Source organism: Antechinus flavipes, chromosome 2 (assembly GCF_016432865.1).
Source record: "Antechinus flavipes isolate AdamAnt ecotype Samford, QLD, Australia chromosome 2, AdamAnt_v2, whole genome shotgun sequence".
In the NCBI taxonomy this organism is placed as follows: Eukaryota; Metazoa; Chordata; class Mammalia; order Dasyuromorphia; family Dasyuridae; genus Antechinus; species Antechinus flavipes.
Window position 1 is genome coordinate 282,155,643 of NC_067399.1, and position 16,683 is coordinate 282,172,325.

The 16,683-nt window shown below is 35.7% G+C and overlaps 1 protein-coding gene and 1 long non-coding RNA gene across 3 annotated transcripts in view; one reads left to right on the forward strand and one right to left on the reverse strand.

Moving 5' to 3' along the window:
• Positions 1-16,683, reverse strand: part of NUBPL (NUBP iron-sulfur cluster assembly factor, mitochondrial) — a 320,313-nt gene that overhangs the window by 17,619 nt on the left and 286,011 nt on the right. The gene's annotated exons all lie outside the window — the stretch shown is intronic.
• The window catches only part of LOC127549355 (uncharacterized), a 122,524-nt gene continuing 116,704 nt past the window's right edge, over positions 10,864-16,683 (forward strand). Inside the window, exon 1 of the long non-coding RNA XR_007950562.1 lies at positions 10,864-11,204. This is a non-coding gene — a long non-coding RNA (uncharacterized LOC127549355). The remainder of the gene's footprint in view (positions 11,205-16,683) is intronic.

Genomic DNA, 16,683 nt, shown 5'->3' on the forward strand with positions numbered 1-16,683 from the left:
ATTTTGCTAATCTTCAAAAAAAATTTCTCCATTACAGATAATGCAAAATGTTGATTTTAGATATATACCATTCACCATATTTAGGAAAGGTCCATTTATGTTTATGCTTTTTAATGTTTTTTTAAACATAAATGGGCATTGCATTTGGTTAAAAGCATTTTTATCTGTTTTTAAACTTTTTATTGCTTTTGTAGGAAAGATGGCCTATTATGTTTATAGTTTTCTTAATATAGAGCCATCTCAGCATTTCTAACATAAATTCAACCTAATACAGTGTATAGCTTTTTTTTATTTTGATGTAATTTCTTCTCTATTATTTTATTCAGTATTTTAAAAAATCAATATCTATACTATGTCCAAGGGGCTATTAAACTGCCTTACCCTTTGATGCAGCAATGTTTCTACTGGGTTTGTATCCCAAGGAGATCATAAAAAAGGGAAGGGGCTTCACATGTGCAAAAATGTTTGTAGCAGCTCTTTTTGTAATGGCAAGAAACTGGAAATTGAAGGAAGCCCATCAGTTGGGGAATGGCTAAATAAGTTATGATATATGAATGTTAGAGAACATTATTGTTCCATAAGAAATGATGAGCAGGCTAATTTTGGAAAATCCTGGAAAGACTTATATGAACTGATGTGAACAGAACAAAGGGAACATTATACATAGCAACAAGATTATGTGATGATCAATTGTGATGAATGTGGCTCTTGTCAACGTAGAGGTGATTCAAGGCAATTCCAGTAGCCTTGTGATGATATATATCTTTGTTGTTGTTTTTTGTTTGCTTGGTTTTTTTTTCTTTTCCTTTTTGATCTGATTTTTCTTGTGCAGCATGATGAATATGAAAATATATTTAGAAGATCTACACATGTTTAACCTATACTGGATTGCTTGCTCTGTAGGGAGGAAGGAAGGAAGGAAAAAGGGAGAAAAATTTGGAATACAAGGTTTTACAAAGGTGAATGATGAAAACTACTTTTGCATATATTTGAAAAAACAAAAAGCTATCAAAATATTTTTTAAAAATCAATATCCAAACTTTTTCAAAGCCTACATTATTTTTTTTTATCTACACCTGTTATTTCATTAATATGAGGAACCCCTAGTAAGGAAGAAACAGCTAGGTTGCATAATGGATAGACCATTGGTCTGGAGTTAGAAAAACTCACTTTTCTGAGTTCAAATCTGGCTTTAGCCATTTACTAGTTAAATGACCCTGGGCAAGTCACTTAAACCCATTTGCCTCAATTTAGTTATTTGTAAAATAAGCTGGAGAAGGAAATGACAAATCACAATCTTTGCCAAGAAAACCCTAAATGGGGTGATGAAGAACCAGACACCACTGAACAACAACAATGAGAAAGCTCTTGTACTACTGTAAATTAGTGCCTAATTGACTGGGGCACTATGAGTTAAGTAATTTGCCTAGGCTAACAGTATATATTAAACTTGAACCTAGGTATTACTTTTTCTGAGTACAGTTTTAAAATCTATCCTGCCTTTCTTTATCTCTGAATATATACTAATAACAGTGCTAAAATCAGAAAGTGGGTAGAAAGAGTTTTCTGAAAAATTAAATTCCAATCCTAAAGGGTATAAAGCAGAACTATGTTATAGTCCCATTTAAAAAAAAAAAAAAAACATTTTAATAACTTGGTCCAGCTTTTAGATGAATTGGATATAACTTCCAGCTATAGCAAATAGGATGAAATGACTTTATTATCTCTGAGTGAGAGCAGATTTACAAAAGCAGTTAGCTGAACCTCTTGGCTATCCATTGTCAGAAAGAACAGCTTAGCATTAATTATATAAAAATAAAATTTTCGTATCTGGTAGACATTCTTCAGCATTTAAATGGACAACAGGAAATAATCCTCTCCAACAAGTCTATTCATCCAGTTACTTGGGGTTGAATTTTATAGCTAACTAATTATATTGGGCTCAGCAGGATACACAATATCAACCACACAGGGTCCATAGTGAAGTTATTTTATAGCTAAGTTGGCCAAGTGTTTTTACAAGTTTTCAGCCCCAAACTGTCTCTATTCGATAAAATCCCTCCCTTCCTACAAGACCCAACTGAACAGATGCCAACCAGCTACCTTCTTTTGACCTCTACAACTAAAAGTAATCTCTTTCCTCACATTTTTCATAGTAGTTTGACTAGAACCCTTTACTTATCATATCACTTTCTGCTTTGTAATATAGCTAGTTGTATGTATTCCTCCTTGAAAAGAATGTAATCCTTTTAAAGGTAGAGGAACTATACTTAAATTGTATATTCCTACATCCTAACACAGTATTCTGTATACAACAGATACCTAGTAAATATCTTTTTCACCTGAACATAAGAAAACACTAGTCCTTTCATGATTAACCCTGGTGAAAGAAAATAAGTTAGGCAGCTAAACTTTCATAATTCAGTTTCCTCTTTGACTTCTTATCTAATTCTTAAAATATATTGGCTCCTTCTTTACTAAAAACAAAGAAGATCAATACATCAGGAAGAGAATTCAAACATGGATTAATTATAGTTCATTACTTGCCAAAGATTTGCTTAAAACAGCTGATATTTGAGCAAAATAACCCTCAAGACATGTTATTCATTAGGCTTTCTAAGTCTTATCTGTGTATTAAGAATGGAAGGGAGGAGACAGATTTGAGAGAGGTTTCAAAAGAATCCACAGGATTTTGGAACTAAATGAACATAGGTACTGAATAAGAAGGGGTTAAGGGATGACTTGGACTTAGGGTATGGAACTGAGAAAACAAGAAGGGTGATAGCACCATTAACAGAAATTGAAAAGTCAAGAGACATTGATTTAGGGAAAAACAAAACAGCTTCAGTTTTGGATATGTTGATTTTTTAGGTACTAGCAAGAAATTTTAATCAATATTTCAAATACCACTTCAATATTTAATTGCCAGATGACAAAATGAATTATTAAGTAGCTCATTGTTTTAATTAAATGCTAGCTCTATAGTGAATTCCTCATTCACTCTCATAGCTAAATATTCTCTGGACTGTCTGAAGATTCAATTGGGAACTGTAACACAGGAAAAACAGAAAAACATTCCTAAGGAAAGTCATTTAGAAATCCATTTTATACACACACACACACACACACACACACACACACACACACTCTAAAATGCTTAGATTTTTGTGGCAATCTGTAGCATTATAGGAAATATGTGGAAATAAAGTCTCTTCATTTGCACAATCAATGATAACATTCTAGAAGAGTACAGAAAAACAAACTAATTTAAGGAAGACCCCCCCACACACACACACACAGACACCTTTTAGGGAGCAACAGTTAAAAGTCAAGTGAACAAGCATTTATTTAGTGTGTCCTATGTGCCAGTCACTATGATTCAATAATAAGGATATAAATAAAGGTAAAAAAATAGATTTTGCTCTCAAGAAACTAACATTTTAATAAAGGAAACAATATAGAAATACCTAAGAACAGTCAAGCTACTTACAATATAAATGGATGGGGATCACTGAAGAAAATAAATGGGAGATGAACTCTAAAAGGCCAGCTAAGGAAAGTGGGATTCATGTGGCATCTTGAAAGAAACCAGGAAATCAGGCATTAAGAGATATAGAGAAAAAGCATTTCAGGAATGGGGGAAAGACTGGTAGAGAAAATGCATGCAATTAGAAGATGGAGAATCCTTTGGGAGAAACAATGAATGGATTGATGTGCCTGGATTACCAGGTGAGGCAGTGGGTAGAGGACTCGACTTGAACTCAGGTGAGATGAAATCAAATCTAGTCTCAGGCTCTTACTAGTTGGGGTGAGTCAGCCTCTGTTTACTTCAGTTTTCTCACCCATAAAATAGGGAAAATAGCACCTCCCAAAAAGGAAATAATATTTGTAAAGTTATTTGCAAATTTTTAAATACTATATAAATGATGGCTATCATCATCATCTAGTACAAGAAGGGCGAGACACATAGATTTCAGTAATCTCTAGGACATTATGAGGAAGCTTTCTTGAACCTAAAAAAAATCACTGGGATCACCACAGTGAAAGAAACCATTTTTAAAAACCATTTTAAAAAAATCTCATCTTTATACTACAGTTAACACATGCTTTACTTGGATTATAATCTTTTTTTTTCTTTATTTTCAACACACTTTGTTTTATGAATCATGTTGGAAGAGAAAAATCAGAGCAAAAGAGAAAAACTATGGGACAGATTTTAAAAAAACACAGAACAAGAAGTGAACATAGCATGTGTTGATTTACATTCAATCTCCATAGTTTTTTCTGGATGCAGATGACATTTTCTGTCCAAAGTCTATTAGGATTGCTTTGAATCACTGAATCACTGAAATTCATAGCTGATCATCGCACATTTGGATTATCTTCTAATTCAATATTATCATCATCATCTCTGTGCACCTTTCTCCCTTGGTTATTTCTATCTTGGTGGAGCTTCTTTTCCACCATCCAAGCTGGACTTCCAGAGTCCATGTCAGAGAGGAGTTCTGCTCCAAACTCCCTACATGGCACCCTGCCCCATGTTCTGCCTTACCTCTAGTTCCTCTTTTTAAACACTATGAAAAATACGACAAACTTGACAATGGGATTTTCTTGGAGAGGGCAGTTGGAACCTGTATTTTAAAAACACCATTACTTACTTGTATAGTTTTAATATCTGAAGTGAATTAGCTGAGTCAAATGCAAGTAATAGATCAAAGCAAAATTAAGTTTAGGAATTCTGAAAAATACATGAGATGAAAAAGGAGAAAAGGTTGTTCTCCTTGCCTGGTTATAGACATCTTTAGCCCAGGCTATTTCACTACCAAAAATATGTAAAAAATAGGGCTGGACCAGGACATTTTTTAGAAAGTTAGCTGCATCTTTGAAGAAGGAGAAGAGCAAAAAAAAATGAAGTAACTAAAGATAAGACATAAGGTATTTGAAGGAACAAGAAGAATCAAAATCAAAATCAAAAAGAAAGAAGATTATGTTTAATATATAAATAATACACCATAACATTTGACATAGAAATTAAAAATTTATATAGTATTTTAAGGTTTGCAGTCTTATTTACACACTTACCTCATTTACTCCTCATAACAATCCTGTAGGGATCTCTCATTTATAAGTTATCTTTTCCACATCACAAGGAAGAGTTGTGTTAGAGGCATGGCACCTCATATAATCTGGAAAATCTGTGTAAAATTTTTTGGAGCTCCCTTCATATCAGAAAAGAGGTCTGAGTTTTTTCTTTGTCTTTTATGAGTTATTTACAATACCTTATTGTAAAATTTAGATTAAGTACTTGTCATTGCATATCATACAGTACACACACACACACACACACACACACACACACACACACACATTATGCGTTTTTGAGGTTCTAAAATTTTTTCTGTATTGCTGCTGACTTTTGTGTGCTGTCTATAGAACCTTCCACCAAATTCCCACTTAATTTCCTTGTGCCAACCCATAATATATTGAAACCACAACGGAGAAAATTACAGTGTAGAAGGTATAACTGTACTGTTCATTACACCAGCATCCTTATACAGGCTCTCACTTCCACAGGCTGATCTATTGTAACAGACTCTCAGTCAATCTTCTTGCCCTCCACCCCACTCCAATCCATCTTTTACATTGACAGACTAATCTTTCTTATGCACAAATCTAACTTTACCATTCCTCTTTTAAACCTTCAATTACTTCCTGTTCTCTGTTCAATTAGGTCTCAATTTCTTATCTGGCATTTAAAGTTCTTTAGGATCAGGCACTATCCCCTCAATCTTTGCAGACTTATTTTACAGTAATCTAAGGCTCCAGCCACACTGGACTGAACAGTCCCTATAAATTTCCTAAACTCTTCTACCACAAACCATCCTGCACATACCATTTCCTATGCCTACAATGCTGCCACCCTTGAAATCCTACCCATTGGTATCACAATTGGAGAAGTTGATCTAAGAGGCAGTGAGGCAGCATTTTTTGGAAAGAATCAGAAAGAAAGCATTATCCTTTCTCATTCAGAGGTTATCTTTAGGTAGCATCATCATCATCACCACCATGTTATTATTATTTTAAAAAACTATCATATAGCATTTTAAAATTCATAAATAAATCCCTTTACATATATTATCTAGGTTGAGCTTCACAACAATTTTGTGAGGTCCTATATCACTTTTTTACAAATGACAAATCTTTACTGAAAAATTAAATAACTTTCAGGCTGGGAGAACCAGAAACCCTGAGCTAACAGGAGTAGAAGTGAAGGATGGAAAGGGAAAACTGAGAGAATATAAGCAAAGAAAATTGGTAAAGAATTTTTCATGAAAAATATCAACACCGTGTAGTTCTGAGTGTCTGCTTACTTGGTTAGCTGTCTTTGTATTTGTATATCCTTGGGAAATTTTAAGCTGTGCTGTATTCATGGGAGTGCATTAAGTGAACATTTAAGGACCATTGTGAAGTCAGACAGTCTACATATTCTCAGTCCACATATTTAAACTTTTTGTGTATGTTATAGACCCATCTGGCAGTTGGATGAAGCCTAAGGACCTCTTTTTGGGCATAATGCTTTTAAAATGTACAAAATAAATGTATAGGATTACAAAAGAAACCATTTATATTGGTTCCACCCATCAAAATATGAAAACAACCAACAAAGTTCACAGACTGCAAGTAAAGAATTCAGGCTTGATGTACTTGTGTAAGAAATCACAGGACCATGACACTAAAAATGGGTAGGACTCTGGCAGTAACAGCAGCATAACATAGAGATTTCAATCTAAAAAGGTCTGATGAATGCAACATACCAGCTGGTTGAACAGCTGCAAAAATGAGAGGGGGCGGCTGCTTGACTTGTGATGCAGTAGGAGCATCCTAGAGAGAAGATCACAAAATCTGCATCAAGTGACCTCGTCTGCAGGGATGTGGTTGTTGCTTCCTGGTCGAGCCCATTGTTCCTCACCCATGTTCCAGGATAACAGATACAAGCAAAAGCTTGTCTAAAAGCATATCCATAAGCCTATAAGAAAGGTGATTGGGAGGAGATTGAACCATGGATTAAGTAGTTACTCAAGGGACAGCCAATCTGAGGAGCTATCAACAGTTTAAGACAAGGTTTCTTGTCTTTTGGGGGTCTCTATCACAAATGGGTTTTAGCTACTGTCAAAATGGTTCTCAGCCAGAGCAAGTAGTCTATAATAGTATATAAAACAAATCTGCTAAACAGAAGACATCTTGGTTTGAAAGGTTGCAGAGATCATCTATCCTGATAGTGCAAGCCCAGATTTAAGCTCTTAGGCAGACAGGAAAGTCTTCCTATTGGGCAAATAAAGGCTATCTAGAGGCTTTAGTCTCCTAAAAGGTAGCCATACTAGACCCTGTGCATTTGATAAAATTTTCAGTCACTGAGTTTAGTGTTATTAGTATCAATACCTTCTTCCCCCCTAACTAATCAGTTGGCAAGTCTAAAAGTTCTTTTCTTACATTTCTCTCACTACTTTCCTTCTCTCTATTCGCACAGCCACAGGTCTAGTCAAAGCCCTCATCATTTTTTGCCTAGCTTACAAATAGCTTCTTAATTATTCTTTAGCATCCTGACTCTCTTCTCCAAAACTTCATCAACATAGCTCCTAGAATTATCTTACTCAAAGCACAAGTCTGATCTTGTCATGCTGGGATATGGAAGATATTTTTGTGGCTGTTCATCATTCATTTTCAAAAAGGACCAATGACATCAGGAAGGTGGTGTTTTGACTTGCAAGTGAATTGGATTTAAGTGAGGCAGGGCTGTGCAAAGTCTCACTGTGTCCTCCATAGTCATCTGAGTCCAGTGGCAAGACATGAGTCAGGACAACTAGAGATGACCCTGAATACAATGGAGAGACCATGGCCTTTTTGTAATCTATGGTCTTTTCCAGGTCTCAGTTTGTCTGAGGCAACACTCATTCGGTGATTTGGTGATTTGGTGATTTGGTGATTTAAAGCTAGGTAAGAAATGAGGAAAAAGATGGCCTCCTTTGCCTATTCAAAAAAAAAATTAAAAATCAATCTAAAAGGGAAAGGAAATGCATTTAGGAAACAACTGTTAATTACTCTAACTCTGAGCCAACAAAATCCAGTGACCAAGGGCTTGTGCTAGGACCTACTATTGGCCAATTAGTGAGGTTTGGGTTTCAGTAACTCCATTTGAATCCAAATAGGTTTTTTGTTTTTTTTTTTTTTTTTTTTTTATCAAAGCCTGGTTTTCCAGAGCTCTTTTCAAGAAGTCATAAATTGAAACTACATGGATCAAAGGAGTTAATTGTCCCAGTTGTTTTTCTTTCCCATGGGGGATGGGGAAAAGAGTGACAGAATAATTAAGTAGGGAAGAGAAAAAATTCTAGCTCCCCAACTCCAAGATATCAAAATATGGACTTAAAGGAAGCCAGGGAAACTAAGATATCTATACCGCTTAATGAGAGAGGAAAGCATTCTAGACATGGGGGACAGTTTGAAAAAATGCCCAGAACCCAGCAATGGAGTGTCTTTTTCATGGAACAGCAAGAAGGCTAGGGTCATGGGTCAAAGAGTAAATGGCAGCAAATAAGGTATAAGAAGACTGGAAAGATAAGAGGGAGCTAATCTATGAAAGGCTTTAAATAAAAAAATTTGTATTTGATCCTTAGGGGTAATAGGGAGCCACTGAAGTTTATTAAATTGAGGGGGGAGGAGGAGAGAGGGGAATAAGATGTGCCAGTAGGCTATTGCAATAATCTAGACAAGAGGAAATGAGGGTCTGCATCAGAGTGATGGCTACCTCAGAGAAGAAAGAGGGCGGTATTTGAGGAGCTTGGTTTGCCCTCAGTAGTAACAGGAAAATTAGCAAGAAGGGAAGTTTTTTGGGGGGACGGGGAAGACTATAATGAATTCAGTTTTAAACATGTTGCGTTTAAGATGTAATCTTACAATCTACTTCCAAATTACCTTTTCAATCTAACTTCATATGCTATCTCACAGACTCTGTGTGGCAGTCAAACTGGATTACTTGCTGCTCCCTAATAAACTCAATATTTCATATGCCATGTTTCTGTACTTGCAAAAGCTGGAGTGTGAACCCTTTACATCTTTGCTTTTCACCGTCCTTATTTTCCTTCAGGATTTAACTCTGGTATTCAGCCATCTGTGAAGTATTCCCTAATTTCTTCTATTTTTAATGCTCCCTTTCTACTCAAATTACCTTGTATTTATTTAGCTCTGCACATGTGTGTTCTACCCTGGAAGAATAAAAATTCCTTGAGGGAGTTTTTGTTTTTTTAATTTCTAGGCTGGCACCTAAAACAGAGCTCTCCACATAGGAGGCCATTTTCCAGATAAAGAAACTGAGGCTGAGACTGGTTAAGGGACTGGAATGTGATCACAGAGATACTAAATATCTAAGGTACAAGATGAATCTCACTCTCTCTGTTTTAAATTCTATGAAACTTAAACCTTAGAGAGAAGCTAAAGAATTATACTCTAAAGCAGGGCTTAATAATTATTTTTAGGTCATGGAATCCTCTGGCAATCTGGTGAAAGCTATGGACCCTTCTCAGAATCTAGTTTTTAAATACACAAAAGAAAATATATAGAATTACAAAGGAAATGAACAATAACAATGAAATATAATTATTGAAATATTAGAAAAGCAAGTTCAAGGACTCTAGGTTAAGAACCACTTCTTTAAAGGAAGAACTTCCCTGAGTTCCTCGACAAGACTGAAAGAACTGATGAGACAAGAAACCATTTCAATGTCTTGGCATTTTAAGGAATTACTCTGGTCCTATTGCTTTCAAGGTGGGTCATCAAATCTTTCACAGAGAAACTGTTAACAGCTATAATGGCTCAGGAAGACCAACGATTGCCTTGGATATGAGCTCAGAGAATGGTTTCTTCCAAACCTGGCTCACAAGAACCTGGCTTTAATATCCATCAACTTACAGTAGCAACTGGAGCCTTAAGCCAAGGTAATCTGAGAGAGGAGCCAATCAGGATATTTCTTGCTAAGAAGCTGATACAAAGATAAAAAGAAGTCTTGTAGCTTGAATCTTCTGTGTTCAAATCCCTGCCTGGTAGGGAAGCTTTGAGAAGGGAAGACATTTTAGAAGCTGGCAGTAAGTCCCTGAAGGTAAAGGGAAGGATAAGATTGGGCAGGCCCTTCTTGCTACAAGGCATCTATCAACAGTTTAAAGTGCTTTTGCCTCTCTTGCTGCTTGAGGAGCTGGCCACTACCATAAATGACTCTGATTATCATTGGAATCATCAAAACTAGGAAGTTCATGACAGAGTTTTTCAAAGTAATCAGATGGTTACAGGTGTCCATCTTGGAAAGGCCACAGTGACTAAGACTGAAATTGGACAAAAACTTACAAATGTGGAAGACAACTCCCGATGCCGTTTTGTCTTTGGATTCAGAACCCATGACTTATGATCCCTTGATTATGAAAAGAAAATGAAACAAAATACAGACTTGTAAGGCATAGCCTGGATGAGAGGGAAAAAAATACAGTGGAAAAAAATTCAAGAACAGAAAAAAGAGAGACCAGGAGGAATAATGCAAAGGTAAATGTCAGGGCTGGCAAAATAAGGAATAAAAGTCACTATGAATGGTGGTTATCTAAAAGATAATGTGGATTTTTCTTCAAAACAGAAATAAGCTATGTAAAAAGGTAAAAGAAAAAACTGTTTAAGGCAAGGTTTCCCATCTCAAGTGAGTTTCTTTTCTTTAGGAGAAGATAAGAATGACTTAACTGTAAGAAAAGACAGCAAATGCTAAGCAAGGATTCACCAAGGTAAGCCATAAAGGATCTTTATGAAGTCACTAACTTAGAACTAACCTGGGATGGTAAGCAGACAGGCTAAAGTGGACCTGCAGGTCACCAGATAATTCTTTGTCAGGGGCAGTCAGTATGAAAAAGTCATTCCCTCTTCTTTGGAGATTACAGTATTAATTTTGAAGGGGTGTTACCATTACAATCTGGAAGGTAAGGATAGTCTATGTATGGGACAGGAAGGCAATAGTTGTTGTGGAGAGCCATTATGACAGCAGTAGCCTCACAGCCTGAACCACAAGACTCAAGATTAGATCAGTATATTATAATGCAGAGTTGTGTATCTATAGGAAGGAAGAAGACTTCTCCCTTATGTATAACACTGCACACTCTCAGGATCTGGACCATTAGGTGAGTTGTCCTTTGTGTCTCATTGTTCCCACTGGTTTTTATACTTGTGATCCACCTCTATAAAATCTTTCTGAGAACTATTTATATATCAGGATTCTTGATGAAGACTAGAGATGGAAACATGCAGGCTTTTGCATGTGATATTTTACCAAAGACAATATCTGTTTGTGTAAGAGTGTAACTATCTATGCAAGTAACTGTAAGGTGCAGAGAAATCAAGTAAAGTCGACAAATAGATAATACAAAAAAAGTTATCGTAGGTTGTTTTTTTGAAGGGATAAAAAACCTTTGGTTCAGCAGAGCAAAATATCCCCTCAAATACCATTTTCTAACAAGGTGTTTTTTATGTAAATATTAAGTTCCTTCAAGAAACCATAATAGACATAATGAGATCTAACTATATTTAATAACCCCATGCTTATTAATAACAACTGAAGTGTAAAGGAAGGAGACATATGCTTGCCAAAGGCATTTGCCATCATCAGAGAGCATATCCAATTTGAGGATGAAATAAAAGAAGGGTGCCTTATAATTATTTAGATCATTTAGATTCTCCTATTTTATAAATACCATAAATACTGACTTGACAAAACACTGAAAATCTTTCAACTGACATCCATAATCACTCAAGAATTCACCCCAATTATTCACATAGAAAACAAAGCAGATACATGAATACCTATCATCCAATGATTGCTACATGCAACTGGATGTATAACCTATTTGTCTATCTTACACATTTTAAGTGTTTTAATCTTGGCAACTAGGAGTTTACATTATACAAAAATATAAGATATGAAAGTATCTAGTACATGGAAAGTTGAAAAAGAGATAATGAATAACTTGGAATGGTCACAGAAGGCTTCACAAAATAAGTGGTAACTGAGCTGAACTTTGAGGGCATACAAGGATTATGAGATGGAAAGGGGCATAAAGTACATTCCAAGGGTGGGTAAAGTGTGAAGAAATGCACAGACCCAGAAGATGCAGTTGAATTTTAGCTGAAACAAAGTTCATGAAAGGACTAATAAGAAATAAAGTTTTAAAAGTATGTGGGAACTGGCTTTCCATTATGCAATCTCTCTTCCATGAGAAAACTCTTGTGAAGGGTCAGTTGAGACTATTATTAAAGAAGAAATAATAAAATATGATATTTCAGAGAGAGGAAGTTTTGTCATTGGATGGCAAGGAAAAACAGCTATAAACAGTCTGTCTTGGAGGGAAGTGTTGGAAGGCCCAAGGAAGAATCAAATAACTTTCTTTGGCAAAATAATATAACAGATTTAAAGCTAGGAAAGAGAGCTTTGAAGCCCTTTAATCTATCTTACTTAATTTACAGATTAAGAAATGAAGAGCTTTAGATTTGAAATGGCTTGCCCAAAATCTGAGAATTAATAAAAGGTAGAGCGGAAATTAAAACTCAAGTCTTTTGCCTCAGCATTTGAAGGCTTTTCCTACCATGCCTCAAAGGTTTAATATAGAATTACTTCAAACAGAATGAACTGATGGAATTAACCATAATCTAGTAAAGAGGAGTTATAGTTTTATTTGTTATTACACTTATTAGGTACTTCTTGCTCAAGTTTTCTTAGTTATCATCAGTCTCTTGCCAAATGATTGCTAAATACCCCATCCCTTTCCCTTGGCAATGCCATAGATTCTCATTGGTTTAATTGTTATCTCCTATGATATAAATCCAGCCCTATCATACAAAGTCATTTACTATTTGATCTTGCCCATTAAACATCTCAAAGGCATATCTCAAAGGCCAAAACAGAACTCTTTACTTTTCACTCCAAACCCACCCCTCTTCCTAACATCCTATTTTTGCTGAAGACACCATAATTTTTTTAATCATTCAAGTTCCCCTCAACCAAACCATCCACCTCAACTCTTCTTCTCCCTCATCCTCCATATTCAATCACTCGCCAGGAGCTTGATGATTTTTTCACCAAAGCATCTCCTGTGTCCTTTTTCTTCTCATTCCACAGCTCCCACTCTAATAAAGATCCTTATTTCTTCCCACCTAAACTACTGCTGAAGCCTCCCAACTGCTCTCACTGTCTCTTCTATTCCAATCCACCCTCCTCATAGATACCAGATTGATATTCTCAAATAATATAGGTTGAGCTGTGCTACACTCCTGCTCCAGGGGCCTTTTGTTTGACATTTAGAGCCAGCTTCACAATCTGGCAGCCTCCCTTTCAATGATAATGAGGCAGTGCCCAACTTCACTCAACCTGTGGTCTAACTAAATGGGCTCTATTAAGTGCTCCCCCACCCCAATCAGGAAGACCCGAGTTCAAATTCTACTGCAAATTCTAGCTGTATAGCACTAGGCAAGTTACTTAACCTCTTTCTACCACAGTTTCCTCATCTGTAAAATGGATCACCTCCCATGGTTATTGTGAGGATCAAATAAGGTGCTAATTTATAAAATGTATAGCACAGTGCCAGGCACAAAGCAGGCATTTAATAAATACTTGTTTCCTTCCTTGCTCCTACATGACATTCCAGTTTCCATTCTCATGCCCATAATCTTTACCTGTCCATCCTACTATCCCTAGTTCCTGTCAAAATTCAGCTCAAGTGCCTCCTCAAACAGGAGACTTTTCTTAAGTATTTCTCCCCCAGGTCCTAGTGAAAATCATCTTGTGTTTACTGTGCAAACATTTTGTTTAATTATAGATATACCCGATATCTTTCCTGATGAATGTAAGTTCCCTGAGAAGAAAGACTATGTGCTAGATATCATAAGTATCTATCATAGAGTATGGCACATAGTAGCTACTTAATAAATGTATATTGACCTGACTTAATTGGCTGATCATAGAGCTGATCTATTAGACTGGGCAATTGCTGTAGAAAGGTAGGAAGGCGAGGAAGCAACAGGTTGGACTATTTTTGGGAAAATGCAACAAAGTTTTAATAAGCCCAAATTTTTCTCTGAAATAAAAGTCTGAAGTATTTAAATTCAGTATTCTTCTGACAGTGTTACACGGTCACAAGTCATAGAACACAATAATCACTGACGAATTATAGCTGAGGATCACCAAAAAGGTCAATGAAAAGAGACAATTTGTAGGGTTCAATATTTAACAATGAAAAACTGCTCAGGAGTTGAAAAGGATGTTACCAGGTTGATCTATTCATGCAGCAAGTGAGGAACAGCCAGTGGGCAATCTAACTACTCTACTGACATGTACACCATGACAGGAGATTCAGTGGGAGACGCATTTAGGGTGAGCCCCCTCAGGAGGATTTACAAAGGACACAAGCTAGAGTCATACAAGATAAGAAGGCATGGATGGGTTGCAGTCTGCATTACTGATGAGACTCAATATACTAATGAAGACACAGACCCATCTCAGCCTGAAGTAAATTGTGTATGGTGCGAAAGGAATCTTGCCTATTATACTATGCTGAAGTCTGAGTACACAAAGCATCTGAGGGCTGGACAATGACAACTAATTCACAAGCTCACAGCTTCATGGGATCATAGATTTAGAGAAAGAAATGATTTTACCTCATGGTCTGCATATAACAGTCTTTTAATGTTGAACTAATTTGTACAGGCAGCATTTTTGCTTGGCTCGATATTTTTCTTTTTTTATATTTTTCAATATAAACTTCAAATGATCCTATACTTATGTCTACAAGAATTAAATAACTGAGCATTATTGTAACTACCTTAAGACTACATGAAGTCAAAGGAATGACTGGAACCATCTTTTTTTAAGTAAAAATTCTCATTTAACAGTATACATATTTATTTTTATTATCTAGAAAATCATATATTGCAATTTTAAAGCAATGAATGTTTTTATTTTGTGAGATAATGTGATAACATTTATAAAATATGTGGCACAATGCCTGGAACATAGTAGGTGATTAATAAATGTTTGTTCCCTCTCTTCTGTGAGGCAGTGACAAGTATTTTTGTCAACAAGTACTCTTTAAAGTTGAAGTTTATAGAATCAAGAACAATAACAAATATCCAACCAATGCAGCTGCATAGAAATACTATCCTGAGCAGCTTTTTAAAAAACTAACCAGTACCTTCTTTTGATTTTGATAGATCTTAACTTGAGCTGCTTTCAATATATTACTTTCTCCTTATACAACTGATAGAGTAAATCATCAGTCTGAAGATTAGTGACAATAATAACAGCAACAATAACAACAACAACAACAACAACAGCAAAAACTAAGTATATTTCCTATTCAAGGAAATGTGAGGAATGCAAGGAATTTTTAGTGTAGTTTATTGTAATTCTTTTTGCTTTCATGCTGAGTTGAAGGGTTCTTTTGAAGCACAGCCATTTAATCTTACAAGTTTGCATGCTAAATATTTAAGGTTTTTTTTTCCTTTATAACTTGTGAAAAAAATTTTGCCCCATACTCTAAAACACCAGAATCATTGCTCAAGGCCATTTTCAGGACCCCCAAGTTGAGCAGAATACCCACTGTGAGATAAAAACCCTTTTCCATGTTCACTTAGGTCAAAGGTGTCAAACAGGTTGCCCACAATGCTCCTAAGTGTCCCCCAAATCATATTAAAATATAATTGGGAAATATTTAACAAAATAAATAAAAATACAATAAAGCATGGATAACATTACATTTTAAAACTAAACCAATCTGTGAACCATAGATAACCTTATTTATGGTTTAATGGCCCCCGTTCTATTTGAGTTTGACACCACTAACAGATTAGGAAAATCAAGCTATCACAGGTTTTCACGGTAGGTGGCAGATGCCTACCACTGAGACCAATGACAGTCTCAAATGTATACCAACACTGAGATGCCACAGAACCAATCATAAAGGCAGGAACGCTGTATATTAGATCTAGCACATATACCCTTGACAGTAAGTGCTCTTAAATTTTAAAGTATCATGAAAAGTAGGGCCTTACTGACAAAGAGTGACATTGGCAACAAAGCCTTTTCTCTATAAAAACATGAGCAATCAGATGACAAATCACCCAGATTGCTATCACCTCCACCAGATATTGGTCTGGCTTTTAGTACAGAAAAGAATAATGGTGGGCCAGGGACTCTATAGGCCTGGAAAAGCATGTTCTGTAAAATTTAAAAAGTTCAAAAGACAAGAGTTTTGGAATAATTAATCATTTTATTAATAATACTAACATTTTAGTATTAATGTTACTGAAATGCCAAAGCAATGGGCTCACAGTTTACATGACATCAGATATGAGTGTTCCTGAGGATGGCAATCAACTCTGGTTAATAATAAGAGAGAATGAATATTGCAATGAGAGGTGGACCTATTCTAATGAAGGTTATAACTTTGATCATGTCATTTACTTCCAAATTACCCCCAGTCTTTGGGAAATCTAGACAAAGAAGCAGAAGACAATGGGCCTAGAGTTTCAACTTAAATTAAATTCCTTTTAAGACTGGATAGGGTAGCAACAGAGATTGGGGAGAATATTAATTCTATCTGCTATCATCAG